At 42.7% G+C, this 21,769-nt stretch overlaps 1 protein-coding gene across 1 annotated transcript in view; it reads right to left on the reverse strand.

The window, feature by feature from the left end:
* The window catches only part of LOC124802362 (zinc finger protein 628), a gene marked incomplete at its 3' end in the record, with an annotated part of 430,024 nt that overhangs the window by 293,004 nt on the left and 115,251 nt on the right, over positions 1 to 21,769 (reverse strand). The window contains exon 2 of the mRNA XM_047263160.1: positions 14,958 to 15,051. The remainder of the gene's footprint in view (positions 1 to 14,957; positions 15,052 to 21,769) is intronic.

Below are 21,769 nucleotides of genomic sequence, written 5' to 3' on the forward strand. Positions count from 1 at the left end.
TTTATGTAGATGTAGATGTAGAACCAAACTGATTTAGGTTCATGAGCGTGGTACATTACTATCAAGCGTGAGTCCTGGGTTCGGTTCTGGTAGAGGTTCACAGTTAGTCTCCGACCCCTCTCATAAATCTCATAAATAACATGCCATTTCCGACTACCATTTAATAGTAATAATGAGGTACATGTGGTAACACTACCCTTTCCTCCTTCCCCATCTCATCATTGGACGATAGGAAGAACAGCTATCCATGAACCTCCGTATGAGCTCTGAATTCTCTGCCGTATTGGTCGCGGTTACTTTGGACACGTATGTGGAGTGTGTTAGTGTATTCCGCAAGCCACCATAAGGAGCGTGGCTGATGATACCCTGTACCACTTCTAGTCATTTCCTCTCCTGTGGGGAGGAGCGAGGGAAGAACGGTTGTCTGTATGCCTCCGTATGAGCCCTAATAATTATGTTACCCGCCTCTTATTAGAACGCATGCTCTCGGAATTTGAACACTAAACCTGTCTGTGGTACTCTTCGCCTCTCTTGTAGCGTCTGCCACTAAGTTCGTGAGCATCTCCTTCACGCTTTTGAGCTTACTAAACGAACCATTGATAAAATGTTCCGCTCTTCGTTGCATCTTCTGGACCTCTTCTATTGACAACTTGGCAAGGGTCCCAGAATGATGAACAATATTCAAGAGTCGGTCGAACAAGTCTTCCGTAAGCCACTTCTTTCCTTAACATTGTTCCAATTAATCTCAGCCTAACATGTCCTTTTCCTACTATTAATTTTATGTGATCAGTCCACTTTAGGTCGCTCAAGACGGCTACTCGTGAGTATGATACGGTAGTTGCCGTTTCCAGGCATTTTCCATCAATAGCGTAATAAAATATTAATGGATCTGTTCGCCTATTTAGGAGGTTATGTTACATTTTTTTACCTCCAGTATCAACTGCCAGTCCGTGCATCAATTATTGATCCTCCACAGGTCTTCCTACATTTCGCTCCAATATTCTGGAGTCACAAATTTCCAATAGACAACAGCTTAATGGAGCTTTCGATGTTATAATTATTATACTAGATCATTTCGTATACTGTAAACAGTAACGGCTCCTTTGAAGTACTCACGAAATTAGCTTAGATATTCCCTCGTATCACTATTGTCTGAACATACCCTGTAATACTGGAGGGTAATTCACAGTCGAAATTACCTGATTATGTGTCTGAATGACCGAGCTAGTAATGAGACGTGACAGAGTGCATATGCATGACCGGTACTGAATAGTAGTTGAGTTGAGACACTGGATAGCATCATTGTGTAATTCTATGTGGTTTACCTATTCGGGTTGGTGAACACCTAGATGCTTCTTCAAACAAGACGAAAGCAAATTTTCTGCCAAAGTCTTCACTCCGGGGCTATGCTTTATCTTATAAGTAGCTTGCTTTCGAAAGGACGTTATATATTGAACTTTGACCACGAGTGGGGAGAATAAAAGGGTACGAACCACGCGGCTTGTGCATGGCGGCGACAGAAAAACACAATGGTCATCTTTCTTTGCCCACTGTTCAAGCTACATCTACCGAAAGAGGTGTCAGTTTACACGGCTGATGTCGGCCGTTGAAGACCGCCAAGACACGGAACTCCTTTTCACTGCAGACCTGGCCACACACGTTTACATGATGTGTACTACAAATGTTATATTACTTGATGGCTTGAAAAGGACACTTAAGGCACAGGCAAGAGAACATACGAATGTCTCCCTAACATCACGGAGAGGTTAAAAATGAGATTTCTTAACCCATCGGGTGGACTAATACATTTTTTAACTGTCCACGCCCCTTATGCCACGTATCTATACAACATCAGAAGACATCTGAATGATGGCTGTGCCTGTGGCAGTGTGGGCACATCAGAATACACATTGTGGGACTTAACGGGGTATGAAGTTGCAGCGGGTAATGGACGTCATGTATTGAGGATATTGGATCCCAAAGCAGCACTAAGGAGCGAGTCTACCTGGCGCACCTTGAACGATACTGCAGCCCACGTATACAGGAAGACTTCACGAGGTATTTTCAACCATAAGTCATCATGCTGCTATTCAGGCTAGACAACATACTCTGCAGATGGAGAGAAGATAACTGAGGTCGGCGACTATAGAATGAAATACTGGCCCAAAGAATCTACATTGCTTTGGTGCACGTGATCATGGAAGTGTGGACTTTAAGAAGTACAGTGGAAGCGCTGCTGACGTGCTGCCCGACGCCCAAGGAATCCTCCAGACTATGGCTGTTGACCAGGGTAGTATGAGGCGGAATCCAGTAGCAGAGACAACAGTTTACAAGTTAAATGCACTACACTTTGGTAGATTAGTACCTGGGTAATTGGTTAAGTGATTAATGTAGTTTTGTAGCAGAAAAAATAGTTGAAGTATATATATATATATATATATATTACATGAATGTATGTATCAAAAATATAGAGAGTACCTGAAGAGTATCAGAAATAAATAATTAATACGTAATTTAATAGTATCCAAGAAACTGTGATTCGTATGGCGTATTTTAGCTTTTCAGACAATGTGGTGTAGTTATGAAGAATAAATAAATAAATTACTTGACCGCTGTATTGGCCGTCAGCTGCAGTACCACGCTGTAATAACGCACTCACAATGATCTTGGCAACTAGAGAACACAACTACGGATTATGTGTGTCAGTTACTAAGCTTTAGCGAAATAATGCCGTAATTTTATGATCTTCGTTCTAATTGATTTTACATGAACGATATGTCAAATTATTCGAGCTGTACTTTATGTACGAATACTGTGACTTAAAATTTTATGACGATGTGTTAAGTCGTTATAGCAGTTTTACTGATCAAGAATGTTTTTTATGATTTGAAAATGGCTCGTGTGTAGGTGAAACTAATAATCACAATAAAATTAGTTTGCGATGTTGCCTCGAGGATTTTTAATCCTTAATTTATCACAAAAAATTATGACACACTGCTCGTCTCCAATGCTGACTATGTTAACAAACATGACTTATTCATGGACCAAGAGTCATGTTGGGATTGTGGGGAATGAGAGGCCGACCAGATGGCAAAGAACATTGCAAAGAACGAAGTACAAAACAGATGCATCTCAGCTGGGATCTATTATGCGCGCGCCACTAGATGCGCGGCAGCTTAAGGTTGTCATTGACGCCGATGTTACAGTCTGACCTACCAGCAAGGGCCTACTTTAGCTCGCTAACAATGAGAAGTGTGATGCAAGGCCATCTCTGTACGCGTTTCTTCTTACCGTGCTCCTCGCCTCTCCGACAGCGGTCAACGCTTACCGCGACTATATTAGTAGCTGCATTCTGAGACATGGCCAAAAGCGAACGGAACAAGGTGCGGCAGACATCTACACAGCAGCACCTGGTACAGGCAAACCCACTCACATACACCGAAGGCACAGTGGTGCGCTGAAAAGTGAGATAACCGCACAGGCAAGGGAAATAAGAGACGGTTAGTAAGAACCGTTAACCACATTGAAATTCAAACGCACCAGCTACCGACAACAAATCGTTAGAGTTCACGGTATACCATCGCTAAACTGCGACTGTGGGGAGATCTAGAATCGTGATGGCTGGGTGTTGTGTGCTGTCCTTAGGTTAGTTAGGTTTAAGTAGTTCTAAGTTCTAGGGGACTGATGACCGTAGCAGTTAAGTCCCATAGTGCTCAGAGCCATTTGAACCATTTTTTGAGATCTAGAACGTCAACCAAGTCCGAAAGAACAGACACCATCTCCATATAGTTAAGGCTAACCGGCCATTGACCTTCTTCTTCTGTGCGGATGCACACGCACTGCCCGAATTCTTACGGGGCTCGGTAAGGTTGTCTGCTGCGAGTAATGAGTGTAGTTGGCAGTGGCACTACGAATGTAGTGTGTGGACATTAAGTTGGGAATGTGGGTCTCACGGGGAGCGTGCAAGGGATAAATCCCTGTAGTCGCATTCTCCTCTGTGCCCTCGGCGGCTCAGATGGATAGAGCATCTGCCATGTAAGCAGGAGATCCCGGGTTCGAGCCCTGGTCGGGGCACACGTTTTCAACTGTCCCCGTTGATGTATATCAATGCCTATCGGCAGCTTTGGGTCTTGAATTAATTATCATTTCATTTATATACAATGGCTGCTCTAGACACAGAAAGGAGTCTGATTGGCCACTAACGGTGCTGGTTTATATAAGACAAGAGTTTCGCTCCAGTGTCTTGATACCCTTGGCACAAAGAATAATAACATTTTTAAACTGATCGTGAAATTCCTGTTAGATGTTGGCATTAAATAGTAATTCATTTGTGTGTGTGTGTGTGTGTGTGTGTGTGTGTGTGTGTGTGTGTGATGTATGCCTATGTTAATCACAAATATTTAGAAAGTAGTTTGTTAATCTAAGATGCAGAGAAGTTTTAGTCAATAAACTTATTGAACTACGAGTGTTAGCGTTAATTTTACTGAAATTTGTGTTGTAAATTACTCATTTGTAGACGGAAAGACAGACTAACGATTACAGTTGACATAATCGTCTTGCGTGTTTCAGCAACTGTGTAGGTATTTAGTTCTCACTGCACATTCTTAATTAGATTAAATGTGTCTACCACTCTGAAACATCTTCAGATCTAAGCCTACTGAGGATTATATATCAGGTACTCTGACATATGGTTCTGTGTAAATAAGACGGGTTGCTGACGCCACTACTTGGATCATAATTTGATCCAGAGTGATCGAAACATGTAATCTAGTTAAAAATATGCAACTGGAGGGAACAATAAATGAGGATTAAGGATTAATGACTTCTGTGGAAAGGCAGCAGTGTAATTTTGAAGTAGCTCTTTGATATACTCACGGACCATTATACAAAAGCTACAGTTTAGATTCTGCAACACTCGCATCGCCAAAAAAAATCTATCTACCGCTCACGTTCGGTACTCCAACTACTGCAACCTTTCCTTACTGTCGCAGATGTGTAAGTGTGACAGAGAACGGTTTACAAAAGACAAAAGGAAGAGAGATGGTAATATTGAAAATATCATCGTAAGGTATACTGTAGTTTTTGAAGTAAAATCTGCAAAACTGACAGCGATTGTGTGGGAGTGTGGGAAGGAGTGTGAACTTCCAGACGACAACTCTGTTTATACTGTATGTGCTGCAAATAGAAATTGGTTTTGTGATTCATATGATACAGCAACAAGATGCCATCTTAACAGATTGAGAGCTTCTACATTTTATTTTTAGTTTGGTACTGATTTGATAAACCTAACACCAAAGTAAAAAATCCTCATTTCTATTCTGTGAAATCTTTTGACTGGATAAAGAGCAACAGTTGCAAGCGAACAAGTGAGACAGATGTTGCACAATCAGTACGCCCTCCAAGTTGCACCCCAACCATTGCAGAATTTCACATCGCAAATCATCTTGAAGGATATAAAAATGGAAAAATAAAGTCTTTTTTTTGTGAAAACTGTCCCTTCACTTCCCTGAAACAAACTGAGTAAAGGATAAATATACCATCCAGATTTAGGTCTTCCACGACTTATCGCTTAAGGCTAAAGTCGTTATGGTTCAAGAACGCAGACGATTTCCCTCCCCATCCCTTCGCAAGGCGAGATCGTGCTGGTCTCTAGTGACATAGTCGTCGACGCGAGTTTACCCCTGATCTTCCAGCCTTCACATTATATGTGGAAGAAGTAGCTGACCGTGAAATATAAACGCTGCTATTTTGAAATTCGCTCATTACAACATCGTATTTAAATTATTTATTCCAACAGGCAACCGAAATACATGTTTTTTTCATTTTTTTTAAGGTTCTACTTTCACTTTATGCCTTCACTGTGGATAACGGAAATGAAAATAAAGGAAAATATTTGTTGCAAAGCGATTTTTTAACCTTTTCATACCTTTTTGTAACAATTTTTCACTTTGTTCTTTGGTCGGTCTGTCAGGAAATAATCATTTATGTATAGCAGTTAATCTTGTCAGCACTGATTTTTGACTTGCCTGTGCACGTAACAATGTTTGAGACCTTAATGGTGCGGCGTTCTACTCGAACAGTGGGGCGTCAACATTCAAAGAACAAAGATGCTTACGGGATTAGTACAGAAAAAAACTGAATTTTCATTTCTGTCTTCATAGTAGTTTAAGTTCAGTTGAGAGGGGACGTCGTTAGAAGACGAATACTTTGAACTAAGACGGAGGCACAATCGGAGAAACACCAACGTACTTTTAAAATTTCGGTTTAGTACGTGGAGAATACCGTCCTCTAATTACAACTCTACCACTTTGCTCGCCGTAAATGAGTAGGTCTGGTAAGTTGAACACATACACGCGCGTACGCACGCACGCACGCACACACACACACACACACACACACACACACACACATCGTTCATGGGGGACAGCATACTCTTCTGTGACCAGTTTCAGTGCTGGCATTACAACGGCAATGACCAGTAGTGAGTGAAATACGCAGTTGACATATGATGCACATAATTTAAGTTCATTACACGATTCTGGAAGAAAGGAAGTTCATATAACTGTTTTAACTGTCGCCTGAATTACATTACCCTACAGCAAGCAGCCCAGGACTGCCGTTTCAATAGTGTCCCTCGCCGTCGTGATCAATGAATCCTGGTGCTTAGCGTCATTCTCTTTTTTCCCCTTGTGAATGAGGGCAGCAGATAATTTAGTGCCAGATATTATGCTGCCTCTCAAAATGAGCAGAGCAGCAGTGTGGGTGTCTCGCGGCCAACAAGAGAGCTCTAAACATCGATGCCGGATTTCATTGTACAACGTTGGCTACACTGGATTTCCGTCTTCCAATGGACTCTTACACATTTTATGTCCCAGAGAGAACACATGAGCTAAGGGATAAACGAGTTCCAAACCTGATGTTGCGAGTGTAAATTACTGCCCGACCGCTGTCGGCAAGAGGGAATTGACTATTTTACTGCTCCTGTTTAGATCGTAAACAGTGCAGCCGAAAACGGAACCCGCAGTCACACGTGTTATGACTGCCCAGAGGAAGCTTCGAACACTCGGAAAGGCAGCAATGACGAGTAATTTTGTACTCAAATGCACTAGCAGTCTTCTGCGAATTCGCTCGAGAAATGTTTATCAGTACCGTCGTGAAATTTAACTCAAATTACATGTTGTTAAGAAGCAAGCCATTATTTTCTGGAATCCTCATGCCATCTTTATGAATATTACGTTCACGCATAACCATCTAACACGGTTAACAGGGTAACGTAAATGTTTTTCGTTCTAAACTGCGAGTTCCCTATGTTAACGACACGAGGTATTCATCTCAAATTTCAACTAGAAACCACGCGGAGACCGAAGTTGTTCGATATTATACGGTTAGATCTTATAACATTAGAGTATAGATAACTGAAAGATCGTCATTTGACTCGTTCGATTAATCGCAACACTTTTCTAAATTTCCTCTTGTGTTCCCGGTGCGGGCCGCGGTGGTCTAGCGGTTCTAGGCGCGCAGTCCGGAACCGCGCGACTGCTACGGTCGCAGGTTCGAATCCTGCCTCTGGCATGAATGTGTGTGATGTCCTTAGGTTAGTTAGGTTTAAGTAGTTCTAAGTTCTAGGGGACTGATGACCACAGTAGTTAAGTCCCATAGTGCTCAGAGCCATTTGAACCATTTTGTTCCCGGTTTACAAAATACAGTTGAGTTATGTGTCTTAACAACGAAAAACCGATTTTATTAGCGTTTCTAAATTAATGAGAACATTCTACTTCATTCAATATTGTCGTAGGGTATATTAAAAATGCTGAGTGTTATAGTTGTAAGTAGGCTGTTTAGGTTTTTATGTTAGTAACATCACGTAGCGCTCTGTATGAAAATCACTGACTGTACTGTGTGCAGTCTGTGGCTGGTTTGCATTGTTGGAATATTTGCTATTGTAGTGTTGGGCAGTTAGATGTGAACAGCGCGTAGCGTTGCGCAGTTGGAGGTGAGCCGCCAGCAGTGGTGCATGTGGGGAGAGAGATAGCAGAGTTTTGACAGCGGATGATCTGGACGTGCGTCCTTCAGAAAAAGGAAATTTGTAAGACTGTATGTTATGAACTGATATATATATATATATATATATATATATATATATATATATATATATATATATTATGGCTTTTGAACACTATGAAGGTAAATACATTGGCCGGTCGGGGTGGCCGAGCGGTTCTAGGCGCTACAGTTTGGAACCGCGCGACCACTACGGTCGCAGGTTCCAATCCTGCCTCGGGCATGGGTGTGTGTGATGTCCTTAGGTTAGTTAGGTATAAGTAGTTCTAAGTTCTAGGGGACTGAGGACCTCAGAAGTTAAGTCGCATAGAGCTCAGAGCCATTTTTTAAATACATTGTTTGTCCTCCATCAAAATCTTTCATTTGCTTACTATGCCTATCAGTAGGTGGTGCCTTCAGTAGTTAGAATCTTTTATTTAGCTGGCAGAATTGGCGCTCGCTGTATTGCAGTAGTTCGAGTAACGAAGATTTTTGTGAGGTAAGTGATTCATGAAAGGTATAGGTTATTGTTAGTCAGGGCCATTCTTTTGTACGGATTATTGAAAGTCAGATTGCGTTGCGCTAAAAATATTGTGTGTCAGTTTAGCGATGATCAGAATAAGTAAAGAGAGAAAAGTCAGTACGTTCAGTTTTGCTCAGCTGTTTGAAAATCAAATAACGTAGAGGTTTTCCAGCACTGTCATTTATAATTTTCCAAAGGGGACGTTACAAAGTCCCTGCACGCAGGATTTGGAAATAATGCTGTAGTAAAAAGAGATAAAATGGCAGTTTCTCTGCAACACGCATTTAGAGTCATCATCGTTCATAACGCTGGAGAAACCATGTACCTATACAATGTACTCTCAATATTGAGAAGCAAGAATTGCTCGATGTCTTCCAGTCAGTAATGCCTTGTAGTGTTAATGGAAAAGTTTAAAGAACATATACAAAAATTGTATGGTTACAGCGAATTCTGTCTACTATGACACTTTTGTTTTCGACTCGTCGGCCTTCTGACTGGTCTGGTATGGTCCGCCACGTATTCCTCTCTTGTCTCAACCTCTTCATTTCACAGCAGCACTTCCACCCTACATCCTCAATTATTCGTTGAATGTACGAGGGTTTCTCAGAAAGTAGTGCACCGCATTTTTTGTCTCCAACAATTCTTTATTGAACATAATGAGATCTACACACACGAAAGAATAGTGTTTTATCTACACACGCTATTTTTCCACGTAATCTCCATTCCGTTCTATGGCCTTCAACAAGAGCGAAACAAGGGCGTGTATGCCCTGTCGGTACTAATCGTTGTCCAGGTGGATAATTGCTTCCAGACTTCCTTTACTAATTAACAGATGCAGCGCCAACTGCCGAGTCGTAATGCGTTCGTCCTCGCGAATGACAACATCAGCTCGCTGCAACATGTCAGGTGTGACAGCCATGGATGGTCTCCCAGGCCGCTGCAAATCGTGGAGCTCCACCGAACCGCCTTCTGATGACCTCACCCTCCGTGCCCAGCGGCTAACTGTACCTCTGTCGACAGCTGATGCTCCACAGACTTTGTACAAGCGCTTATGAATATTCTCCACAATTTCTTTCTCTGCAGTGAGAAATTCAATGACGGTAGGTTGCTTGTAACGTACATCACCAACAGACGCCATTTTGAAACTGTCCTGCAGCTACGCCTTCTGTCGGAAGTGATGGAAACTTGGCGCGCTCACTCTGGAAACTTCAAATAGTACATCTACAGCTCCTTCTAGTAATGAAACCTGTTACACGTCTAAATAAACATTTCCTGCATCATCTCGTACTGTTAGGGACATTCAAATGAAAACGAGATATATGGAAAAAGTAAGTAAACTGTGTATTATTTCAAATGTAGACACCATAACCGTTAACACATTTATCCCAGTATGAGACAGGACGGTCAATGCCCTCATGGAAAAATGTTTGCGGTTGTCTACGGAACCGTGATTATGTCCAGGCGTGCGTGCACCTTTTTGTCCGGAGGAAATAGATCGCCGTGAATGTCTTTCCTCAGGACACCAAAAAGATTGAAATCACTTGGGGAGATACAGGGAGTGTATGGAGGATGTGTACGGGCTTCACAGCGAAACTAATGCAGCTCTGCCAAAATCAAGATGACCTTTTTCTCTGGCTGCAAGGGACCGCTGCTAACTGGCTTTCTGGAACACGGCGGCATAATGAACGTTCAGCGGTACGCGGACACTTCGCAAAAATTGAAGCGCACTACAAAATCCAAACGCCAAGTAGGTTACAGTACACTTGTTCGCCCACTGCTTGAATACTGCTCACCGGTGGGGAATCCGTACCAGATAGGATTGATAGAAGAGATAGAGAAGATCCAACGGAGATCACAGCGCTTCGTTACAGGATCATTTAGTAATCGTGAAAGTGTTACGGAGATGATAGATAAACTCCAGTGGAAGACTCTGCAGGAGAGACGCTCAGTAGCTCGGTACGGGCTTTTGTTAAAGTTTCGAGAACATACCTTCACCGAGGAATCAAACAGTATATTGCTCCCTCCTACGTAAATCTCGCGAAGAGACCATGAGAGAGAGAGAGGGGGGGGGGGTCTTTGGGGAAGGAGACCAGACAGCGAGGTCATCGGATTAGGGAAAGATGGGGAAGGAAGTCGGCCGTGCCCTTTCAAAGGAACCATCCCGGCATTTGCCTGGAGCGATTCAGGAAAATCACGGAAAACCTAAATCAGGATGGCAGAACGCGGGATTGAACCGTCGTCCTCCCGAAGGCGAGTCCAGTGTCGAAGAGACCATGAGCATAAAATCAGAGAGATTAGAGCCCACACAGAAGCATACCGACAATCTTTCTTTCCACGAACAATACGAGACTGGAATAGAAGGGAGAACCGATAGAGGTACTCAAGATACCCTCCGCCACACACCGTCAGGTGGCTTGCGGAGTATGGATATAGATGTAGAATGTTGAGGGGCGGCGCCATGCTGTTGCAAGGCAATGCCTGCCCACATGTTGTCAAGGTTGCTTCGACTGCGCTGCTGAAGTTTCGCTGGGAAACCATACAGAACCGATTTCTCCCCCTTTCATTTCCACATTTTTGGTGCTCCGAATTAGTGGGCGTCGATTTACTGCAGACGAAGAGGTGCACGCCCGGTTACAATTACGATTTAGTACGAACCGCAAGCATTTTTTCATGAAGGCACTGGCCTTCCTGCCTTCCTGGAACGTGACTTTGATCACTCGGCTTAGTTCTGTGTACACGCAGTGCGGTGGTAATTTCCAAACCTTTTATAATGACTGAGTCATACAGCACACCAGCAAACCCAGTAATGTTTGGCTAATTGCTAAATATGTGTGGGAATTGGATATACGGTTTAATCTGGAGTATCCCTGGGAATTGTGTCAGGACATACATTTCGGCTCCTCCTTGCGACTTGGCCCATTTTGAGGTATGGAACTCGAAATTATAATAAACAGGGCCAGGGCCGCTTCGAGAACATACAGAATGTCCATAAAGTCCCTTTACAACTTCAAAATTTTATTACAACGGCAGTTGTTGAAATATTTTAACAAAATTTCTTTCATTGTAATCACTGTTTAAAAAAGTTTTTATATATACTACAATTTTGTGTTTCAGACACTCTGTTGATGGAAGGAACTAAACCTCTATGAAATGGCAACTCCTCAAGGGAAGGCACAATGTGTGTTCTGGTTTATTGAGACAAAATCAGATGTTCAGACTCAACGAAACTTCAGAACGAAGTATCGAAGAGATCCACCATCGCGCCCTTCAATACGTGCATGGCACAAAATTTATGGAGACAGGGACAGTGTTGGATAAAGGGAGGAGCGGGTGACAAGAACATCCGAGGAAAATATCGATCTGGTTTTAAACCTTTTCACTCGTTCACCTACGAAGTCCATCCGCGCTGCTGGCAGACTATTGCATTTACCACGTTCAACTGTGCCTAAGGTCTTCCACAAGAACTTACAGTTGTACGCTTACAAACTGCAACTGTTAAAGGCACTTGAGACAAATGACAAGGCAAAACGGACAGAGTTTGCATTCAACATGCTGGGAAGCCTTTCGGAGGATGAAGCATTCCTCCAGCAAGTTTGTTTCAAAGTCGAGGAAACTTTTCATGTTTCTGGGACATTAAACAGACACAATATGAGAAACTGGGGATGTGAACACCCCCATGTCACTAGGGAGCTTCACCGGGATAGTCCAAAAGTGAATGTGTGGTGTGGAATCATGTGGTGTGGAATCATGTGAAGCCGAATAAGTGGTCCATTTTTCTTCAACGAGTCAACAATTAGTGCAGATGTTACCTTGACCTTCTGACCGAATATGTAGCACCACAACTGACGGACTTACAACCAACTATCATTTTCCAGGAAGATGGTGCACCACCACATTGGGGACTGCATGTTCGTCGGTTCCTCAATGAAACATTTCCAGGCGGATGGATTGGGAGGGATGAGCCAATTCCTTGGCCACGGCGTTCGCCAGATATCACTCGCTTGGACTTTTTTTATGGGGGTATGTAAAAGATATCGTGTATCAAACACAGATACGGAACATTGCTGGGTTGAAGCAAAGGATTCGTAATGCCATTGCCACCATTGATGACGCTATGCTACAGCGAACGTGGCAAGAAATCGAGTACCGTCGTGACGTGCTTCGTGCAACTAAAGGCGCCCATATAGAGGTCTATTAAACACTGTCAAAAAAACTTTCATAAACACTTATTACAATAAAAGAAATGCTGTTAAAAATTTCAACAACTGCCGTTCTAATAAAATTTTGAAGTTGTAAAGGGACTTTATGGACACCCTGTATTTCCAGACAAACGATATTTAATTTCCTTTTTGAGGTTTTTTAAATTTTTTGTACACAGTCAATTTTTCCGCTTTAGATACGGTGTGACAACCAGTGAACCAGTGAAATGAAATGAGCGTATGGCGTGGTTGGCCGGGAGGCTCCCTCCGGGGAAGTTCGCCCGCCAAATGCAAGTCTTATTTCATTCGACGCCACATTGGGCGACTTGCGCGCCGATGATGAGGATGAAATGATTATGAGTACAACACAACACCCAGTCCCCGAAAGGAGAAAATCTCCAACCCGGCCGGGAATCGAACCCGGGCCCGCTTGCATGAGCACGTTACCATCCAGCTAAGCAGGCGGACAACGAACCAGTGAAACGGCAGCGTAAAACTGGCCACGATAAAAACACTCTTATCGTAAATCAATTCCAACGAATCTGAATGGCCGACCATGATCCTTCTTTATTGTTACTGAAACCAAAATCTTGATTCGGTTAAACTGAATGGGTAAATCGGTAGGAGTGACTAGAATAAGGGGTATGAGAGAGACCTCTCCAGCTGCTGGGTCTGTCAATATTGTAGCTTCAACGACATTATTTCGAGTTTCAATCCGCGAATGGGTAGAATAACAAAGTTTCTGAAGATTCAGAAGACGCATTAGTATCACACACACATAATTTTCCTAATATACAGGTTCTCTGTTAAAACTGACTGCGAGGAACAAAACAAAATAGCACATTGTTGTGTACACAGTTTTTGTATAAAATTATATCTACGAAAAACAATATATATAAGAAAACAGTTTGTCTAATGGTTCAGACGCCCCACTATATTAATTAAAACCAACTACATGAAAGAGAGCGAAGCTGCATATTTTCACAGTATTGCAGTCTCCCTCCCGCAGCCGGTTTTAGCAGAAAACCTGCACATTGTATAAAAAAATTATACCACCTATGTCCGTCCGACAGTCTGTTAGAGAATCGTGTGAAAATTTTGAAGTAAATCGGTCAAAAACTCTCCGAGGGTTTTGCTAACAACGGCTCCCCCTTCGAATATTACACTCATTCATTATATATGGCCTATACCCGTCTGAATGTTTATTAGAGTATTGTGTAAAAAATTGAAGTAAATCAGTCAAGTACTTTTGGATGTTTTTGCTAAATACAACGTACGTTCACCCATTATATACTCTCTCTCTCACACACACACACACACACACACACACACACACACACACACACACACACACGCACAATACCGCAAACTGCAAGCTCTACTTAAGCTTGCGAGCAAGGACCAAAGTCTTTACCAATTCGCCTGCCGCCTGTACGAACTGAGGATGACCTAAGAAAGCAAGCGATAACAGTCACTGATACCGACATGGGCCATAATTTGAAGATGACTGCACCCTGCATCTTCAGTAGCTGCATGCAGGGCCTCTTCCACATCTCGGATGAGGTACCCGGCAGATGTACCGAGTGCACAGTGAAGTTCTTCCAATCCTGAACGCTGCTTCCCTATGGGGTCCATTACTCGTCTACCTAGCAAACCCTTCTCCCCGTGTGGCTACCCCGATACTGTTGATGAATAGGCTGTTTGTTAACACGTAGGGCGATTGGTTAGAGATGGGGTAACAGACTCATTTCAACAACTGGTGGCCAGTCGATTGTTTCATCGTTCACTCTAATTATCTCCTGTTTTTTGCTACACAGGAGAAAAATAAACAACAGATGGAAACCCGTGTCCTAAACAGTCTACCATCAAGTCACAGAAGCACAAAATTCATAGGAGATACGGCCTGTCTACGCAACAGCTACTCCACTGCCGATCGTAGCATTCATTCGCAGTCACCGAATAATAAACAGCATTGCCAGATGTTTCCCCTACCGTCGGTTAATATACACAGTCACGTTTGCTGCCAAAGGGATGGCCTAGTGTCAGACACCGGCTCCTATAACTTCGACGATCGGTAGCGTCGTATTAAAAAGAACAAAGATCTGTTCTCATCCTTCAGGAGAGAAAGATGAAAAAAGGAATGTTACAAGAGCACTGTGAATACAAAGGTATTAACAAAGCAACTCATGAAGTACCTGAACTGTGGTTTTTAAGGTGCACTTCTCTCAGCTGGCAGGCTGTTGTCAGGGCAATTCACCACTCCATCACACCAAGGAGGAAATTTCAGTCCTGTAAGAAGAGAAATCCCAAGTAAGAAAAACTACAATAAAACAATGAAATAAAAGGTGCCGTAAGAGAAAAAAAATCTCTCTCTACTCTCTGGGTGATAACGGGCCAAACCTATTCTGTAATGAAACAGCAGTCGCATTACTAAAGCCACAAAACAACGTTAATTCAAAGAGCTTGACCACGTGGGGTAATGCACTGATTAAGGCAACGGAACTACGTCTGGGAGAAGCAGATTTACCACCCCGTCCGACCACTCAAATCTAGATTTTCCGCTGTTTCTTTTCATTAAGAAGAATGCCCTGGAGGTCCCTTGACGAGGTCACGTCCGATTTCCTGCTTCATATCTTGCATTCCGATCTTTTCCACCGCATCTTCTACAGGACAATAACAATGATCTTTCTTGTAAGCGAGAAAATTGGCAACATCGGTCTTAAGAGATATGAAATTATTTATTAGAACAAATCGATTTCTATCACTGTGTAATCATCTTCAGTGCTAAAAAAAATGTAAGACATAAAGTCAGATATACTAAATGATTCTAAACGTCTTACGACCAAGCTACCAATTTTCTTGTTTACAATACTAATATTGGGGTCGTCGAGCAGATGGTTCCCAATGGAATTCAACCTCAAAAAATTAATTTTTCATCCGTCTTTTGCGCACGGAATCTGATCAGACTATTTAAATTTGAAGCTGTTATGTCCACCTGCTTAGCTGATTGATAAAGTAATTGACTACCATGGTCGTGAGCTAGGTGTTGTGTTGTGGTCATCACAATCTCTCATCATCATCATCGACACGCAAGTCGCCCAATGTGGCGTCACCTGAAATAAGACTTGTGACGCCGGCCGGAGTGGCCGAGTGGTTCTAGGCGCTACAGTCTGGAACCGCGCGACCACCACGGTCGCAGGTTCGAATCCTGCCTCGGGCATGGATGTGTGTGATGTCCTTAGGTTAGTTAGGTTTAAGTAGTTCTAAGTTCTAGGGGACTGATGATCTCAGGAGTTAAGTCCCATAGTGCTCAGAGCCATTTGAACCATTTTGAAGACTTGTGACCCGGCGGTCGAACGTCTCCGGATGAGGCCTCCCGGCCATCAGTGCCACACCATCATTTCATTTACTTTGAAGTTGTCATATTTCACAGAGTTTAAATGACTCACACGAGCAAGAAACTCGAGAGATATTTCCTCGGCGACAAGTTTCAGCTCTGTGCGTCAAATAACGCTATGTTCGTTTCATAATGTATATGCTCCCTACCAAGCACTTCGTAGACCTTCTGTTCTACTTTACCGACAACGCAGTGTGCTTCAAAGACCTGTTTATTATAATAGTACCACAAAAAAAAAAAAAAATGGCTCTGAGCAGTATGGGACTCAACTGCTGTGGTCATAAGTCCCCTAGAACTTAGAACTACTGAAACTTAACTAACCTAAGGACAGCACACAACACCCAGCCATCACGAGGCAGAGAAAATCCCTGACCCCGCCGGGAATCGAACCCGGGAACCCGGGCGTGGGAAGCGAGAACGCTACCGCACGACCACGAGATGCGGGCAGTACCACAACACTGAGGACTTCATCCTCCAAGAGTTACTTGATTCTTCATTTCTGCGATAACTTCAAAATAACAACCAGTATCGACCTTTGTTTACAAAATATATTTTGCAGGTAATGTGTTAAGAAAGTGAAACGAACATGTGACCACTGTACACAGTGCCACAAGTTACCCCAAAGTCGCAACACAACACACACACATGAAACACTAACACATGCAAATCTACATGATGATGGAGATTTGAACCTTCGAAACGCGTCGTGGATACAAATAAACAGTGGCTGGTATCAGTAAACTGGTTGTTTCATTCGATATCAATAACAGTCACGATAAAGCCTAGCCTAAAATGTTCCCATTTAAAATTACAGTATTGACTTGTTGATCGTCACAGCACATTCACTTTTCTTTGATATGCTTTCTTTCTCGATAGTGTTATGCACTCGGTACCAAAGCTTCTTTGGTTCAAATGGTTCTGAGCACTATGGGACTAAACATCTGAGGTCATTAGTCACCAGAACTACGAACTACTTAAACTTAACTAACATCACACACATCCATGCCCGAGGCAGGATTCGAATCTGCGACCGTGGCGGCTGCGCGGTTCCAGACTAAAGCGCCTAGAACCCCTCGGCCACACCGGCCGTCAAAGCTTCTTTCTCTGCTTGTTGAAAAGTATCTAACCAAGATATGAAAAGTACAGTAACATTTAATTTTGTAAATTATATACGATAACATCCTTTTTGTTAAATTTTTGGAGTTGGGATAACATGGTATTTGGAAAACATCTAACTTTTCTAGCGTCTCGATTCTGCTTAACATTCAAGTCGTACTTTCTGAAAACTGAGTTACATAAGAAAAGAAAAACCTTCCGACTGATTTAAGATGTTTTTCTCGTTACATAAATACCTAAACATGTTTCAGTGAAACATCGATCCAGCAGTGGATCTTAAACGCGTAAATATGATGTTTTGTTATCCCTTGCCATCATTAGTTGGCACTCGTTTACTTTGCCGAAACTTCAAGTAATATGCAACACATGGCAAGTTAGAAATATGAACTAGTATGACACTATCACGAGTATATGCCCACGTTTAAGATGTTTACCTTTTTATTAACAGGTGTCCTACTGGTAGTGACGGACTCATGCTACAAATATTTTTCCCGTAAAATGGACTCCTTTACTTCAGGTGTCATAAAAAGTTTTGGTCGGATCTTGTAAAAAAAAAAAAATAGGACAAATGTTGGACCACTGCCACATAAGTCAAACAAGAGGAGAAAACAGAAACAGTTATACATCATCAATACAGAAGATAGATAAATGCGATGCGTTATTATCGCGGTCAACAGCCGACCTTCAATTCTCAGGATTACCTTGGAAAAAGGTGTTACAGAGTCCGCTGACGTAACACTAGAGCAATATTACGTACGAGTGTATTACACCTTGTACGCTACTCCGGAAGACATGTTTCGCTACGGGTCAAGAAGACACGTCATGTATCTCCAACGATTTGACCCTATGTAAGGCACCGCTGTTATCAAGCCGCATAGGCATTTGCGTATACATTTTAACTGGTTTAAGGACCGTCATTGGCACTGATGCCGCTAAGAGGGTCCTGGATTTACGACTGAACATCAAATCAAGACACTGGAGACGAAAAGAAACGTAACGATCTACAATCATGTTTTTACGGCGCAGAGCAAAACTTCGAGTTGTGTTACAGACGTTCTTATATGGGTTGAATGCGATAATAACAGATTAACAGCCATTTCACAGCCAGAAATTTTATTTGAGGGCTCCAACATTTGCTGTACCTTGGCACTGAAAAATCGTTAGTGGAAGTTCTTCTACCTCGGCTTCCTATTAAAGTTGTAAATCGCCTCTCTCTGCAAATGTAAAAGAACGTGCAAGCACGAACGCGCGCAGACACACACACACACACACACACACACACACACACACACAAAAGCATGAATCCGCACTTTCTCAAGTCAGGCAAAAAACTGGGGGGAGGAGGGGGGGCATCGGGAAGTTTAGATCATTGGTTTTGAGGGATTTGCATAATACAAACTTTTTCACTTGTAACTAACAGAAGCTACTGCACTCACAAAAATACTGAGATGACGTTGAAACAGTTATGTCTTATCTAGCTCACACTGCTCCGAAACCTATAACTTTGATTGACTTGATTATATTTAGCTGTACAGGAGAAACTGCACAATTAGAATAAAGAAATTTACACAAAGTAATAACAACACAAGAAACGACAAAAGGAACGATATTACGTCCGATCATTCAAGAGGACACGACGAAAAGAAAACAAAATATGTGGTACGCAAATACTCATTATACTTCCGGATACAGTTTTAGAAACAGTTACGGAAAAGTGTTCCACTCATTTCAAAGCCTGTCAATGGATGAAGCAGTACACTAGTTATAGAAGCTTATCACGAGTAGTTCTAGTGTAATCTGCAGCTGAAGTAGTGAAAATCAAAGTTAAGGTAAACTGAAACTAAAGCACTTTATATAGAAGTGAAAAATTAATAACTTATAAGGAATCACAACGGATCGGCGGCATTGTTTTCTTCGTTTTAAGTGATCTTCCTCTTCCGTTTCTTTGCTCCCTTCTTAGTCGTAGCTTTTATTTTTTCAGCTGGAGAGCAACCCTCTATCTGCATGCACAATATGCTCCTTGTCAGTAGTGAAAAGCGGCTTACTCTAATTTCTTCATTACTGTTAATTCCCCTTCTTACACCGTAACTGAGGGGATAGATCCCTTCCTACTTTCCTCACTTTCAATTACCTGTATAGTCTTCACAGTCAGACAGTTTACAATTTACATTCTTTTCTAATAAATCTGGAACCACTTCGGCAGAGATATTGAACGAACGTTAAAAGTACATTCACTGGTTATAGGCGTGTACAGTACCCTCTATATTACAATTAGTACCCACCTGTTTATGCAAAACACTAATTCTTCTTGTCTTACTTATGTCCCCTGAACGTCTTTCGGTATATCTGTGCCATCGCCAGTGGGTTGTTATGTTACTAAACATGCAGATAAATCCGAAATGCAAACAGTCTGCAAATGTGACATGGCCTTCCTAAGGCACACAAAGAAAGAATTCCTCTAAGAACCACTGTAATATTCGTGCTCCTATATACCAGTTGGCGAAATACGTCGAACGCATTCTCAGAGGATATGAGGAGAAGTGTCAGCACTACATTCGCAACTCCGCCGAGTTTGTACACCGCCTGTCAACTCCGCCTCCAGGTTACCGGCATTACGGCCGGTTTTGATGTTGTTTCCCGCTTTAGGAGATTTCCACTTTCTAGTTTCTTGGAACTCTTCGCGGGATAGTTCAAAGATTGTTTCACAGAACTTTTTAGACACGTTCTGGCATCATCTTATTTCCTGTTCGACGGAAAATATTATGTACAAACCGATGGCGTGGCCATGGATAGCCCGTCATAGCCTATCGTGGCGAACCAATACATGGGACACTTAGGAACGAAGCCATTAGAATACGGCAAGTTGAAACCCACGTGTTTCTGCTGGTATGTCGTGTGACCATATGGAGCCGAAAAGCTTCAAGAGTTCATGGAACATTTAAAAAACATCTGTGGTAACATAAAATTCACGATACAACCTGAGAAAGAGGGCCAATTACCATTCCTCGACGTGTTAGTTAAGAGACTAGACGGATCTCTGGGTCACAGTGCATGTATAAAACCTACACACACTGACCTCTATCTCCACGCCTCGACCTCACTGTCCATCACAAAGAAATTCGGTGCTAAAGATTCTGGTCCATAGAGCTCGAAACTTCCAGACAAGGAGAGCCTGATATTGCAAAGGAATAGGTATTCACAGCCTCAAATTGAACGAGCGATGCAGTTAAGATAAAGAACACCTGAGAGAAAAGTTGAGACAGAGAACAAAGAAGAGAATTCAAACATCGTTTATCTGGTTGGTTGGTTGATTTTGGGAGACCAAACAGCGAGGTCATCGATCCCATCGGAGAAGGGAAGGATAGGGAAGGAAGTCGGCCGTGCCCTTTCAAAGGAACTAACCCGGAATCGCTTGTCTGCCTTATGCTGGCCCAATATCCGGAAAGATCGGTAAACTCATACGGAAACATGGCATCCGGTGTATTTCGCTCCCGTCATTTTGTTTGTAACGTTAAAGGCGATCTAGGTCTCCTAAAGCTGGGTGTCCCATGCGAATGTGGCATGTCTTACTTGGGGCAGACTATCAGAACAGGGTAAGTATAAGGAACAGCAGCGACACAAGCGACTAAAACAACCGTGCAAATCAGCTGTCACCGAGCACTGCCTCGAGTGTAATCATGAAATGAAATATGATGAGACCAGCAACGTGGCGCAAACGCTAAGTTTTTGGGGCACCAGAATTAAGGAGTCTATCAAAATAAATGTCAGGAAACCTCCACTACTGGCCATTAAAATTGCTGCACCACGAAGATGACGTGCTACAGACGCGAAATTTAACCGACAGTAAGAAGATGCTGTGATACGCAAATGATTAAATTTTCAGAGCATTCACACAAGGTTGGCGCCGGTAGCGACACCTACAACGTGCTGACATGAGGAAAGTTTCCAACCGATTTCTCAAACACAAACAGCAGTTGACGGGCGTTGCCTGGTGAAACGTTGTTGTGATGCCTCGAGTAAGGAGGAGAAATGCAGCCCTTCAACACAGGAAATAGCTTACCATACGTTAGTTCGTCCAGTCTTAGAGTATTGTTCGTCTGTATGGGACCCTCACCTGTTGGATGTTATTCAAGAGATTGAGAAGGTCAAAAGAAGAGCGGCAATATTTGTGACTGGTACATTTAGCAATCGCCAGAGCGTTACAAATCTCATAGAAAGTTTGAAGTGGGACACACTTGTAGATAGACGGCGCGCTAAGCGGAAGGGGCTGCTCACTAAATTCCGAAATCTGATCTTCGCCGAGGATGTAGAGTATATATTATTACCACCAACTTTCAAATCGCGCAATAATCACCTTTGAAAGATAAGGGAAATTAGAGCTCGTACTGAGGCGTTCAGATAGTCGTATTTCCTTCGCGCGATCGGCGAGTGGAACAGACGGGAGCCGGCCGAAGTGGCCGTGCGGTTAAGGGCGCTGCAGTCTGGAACCGCAAG

The sequence above is a fragment of the Schistocerca piceifrons genome, chromosome 1, assembly GCF_021461385.2.
Source record: "Schistocerca piceifrons isolate TAMUIC-IGC-003096 chromosome 1, iqSchPice1.1, whole genome shotgun sequence".
NCBI lineage: Eukaryota > Metazoa > Arthropoda > Insecta > Orthoptera > Acrididae > Schistocerca > Schistocerca piceifrons.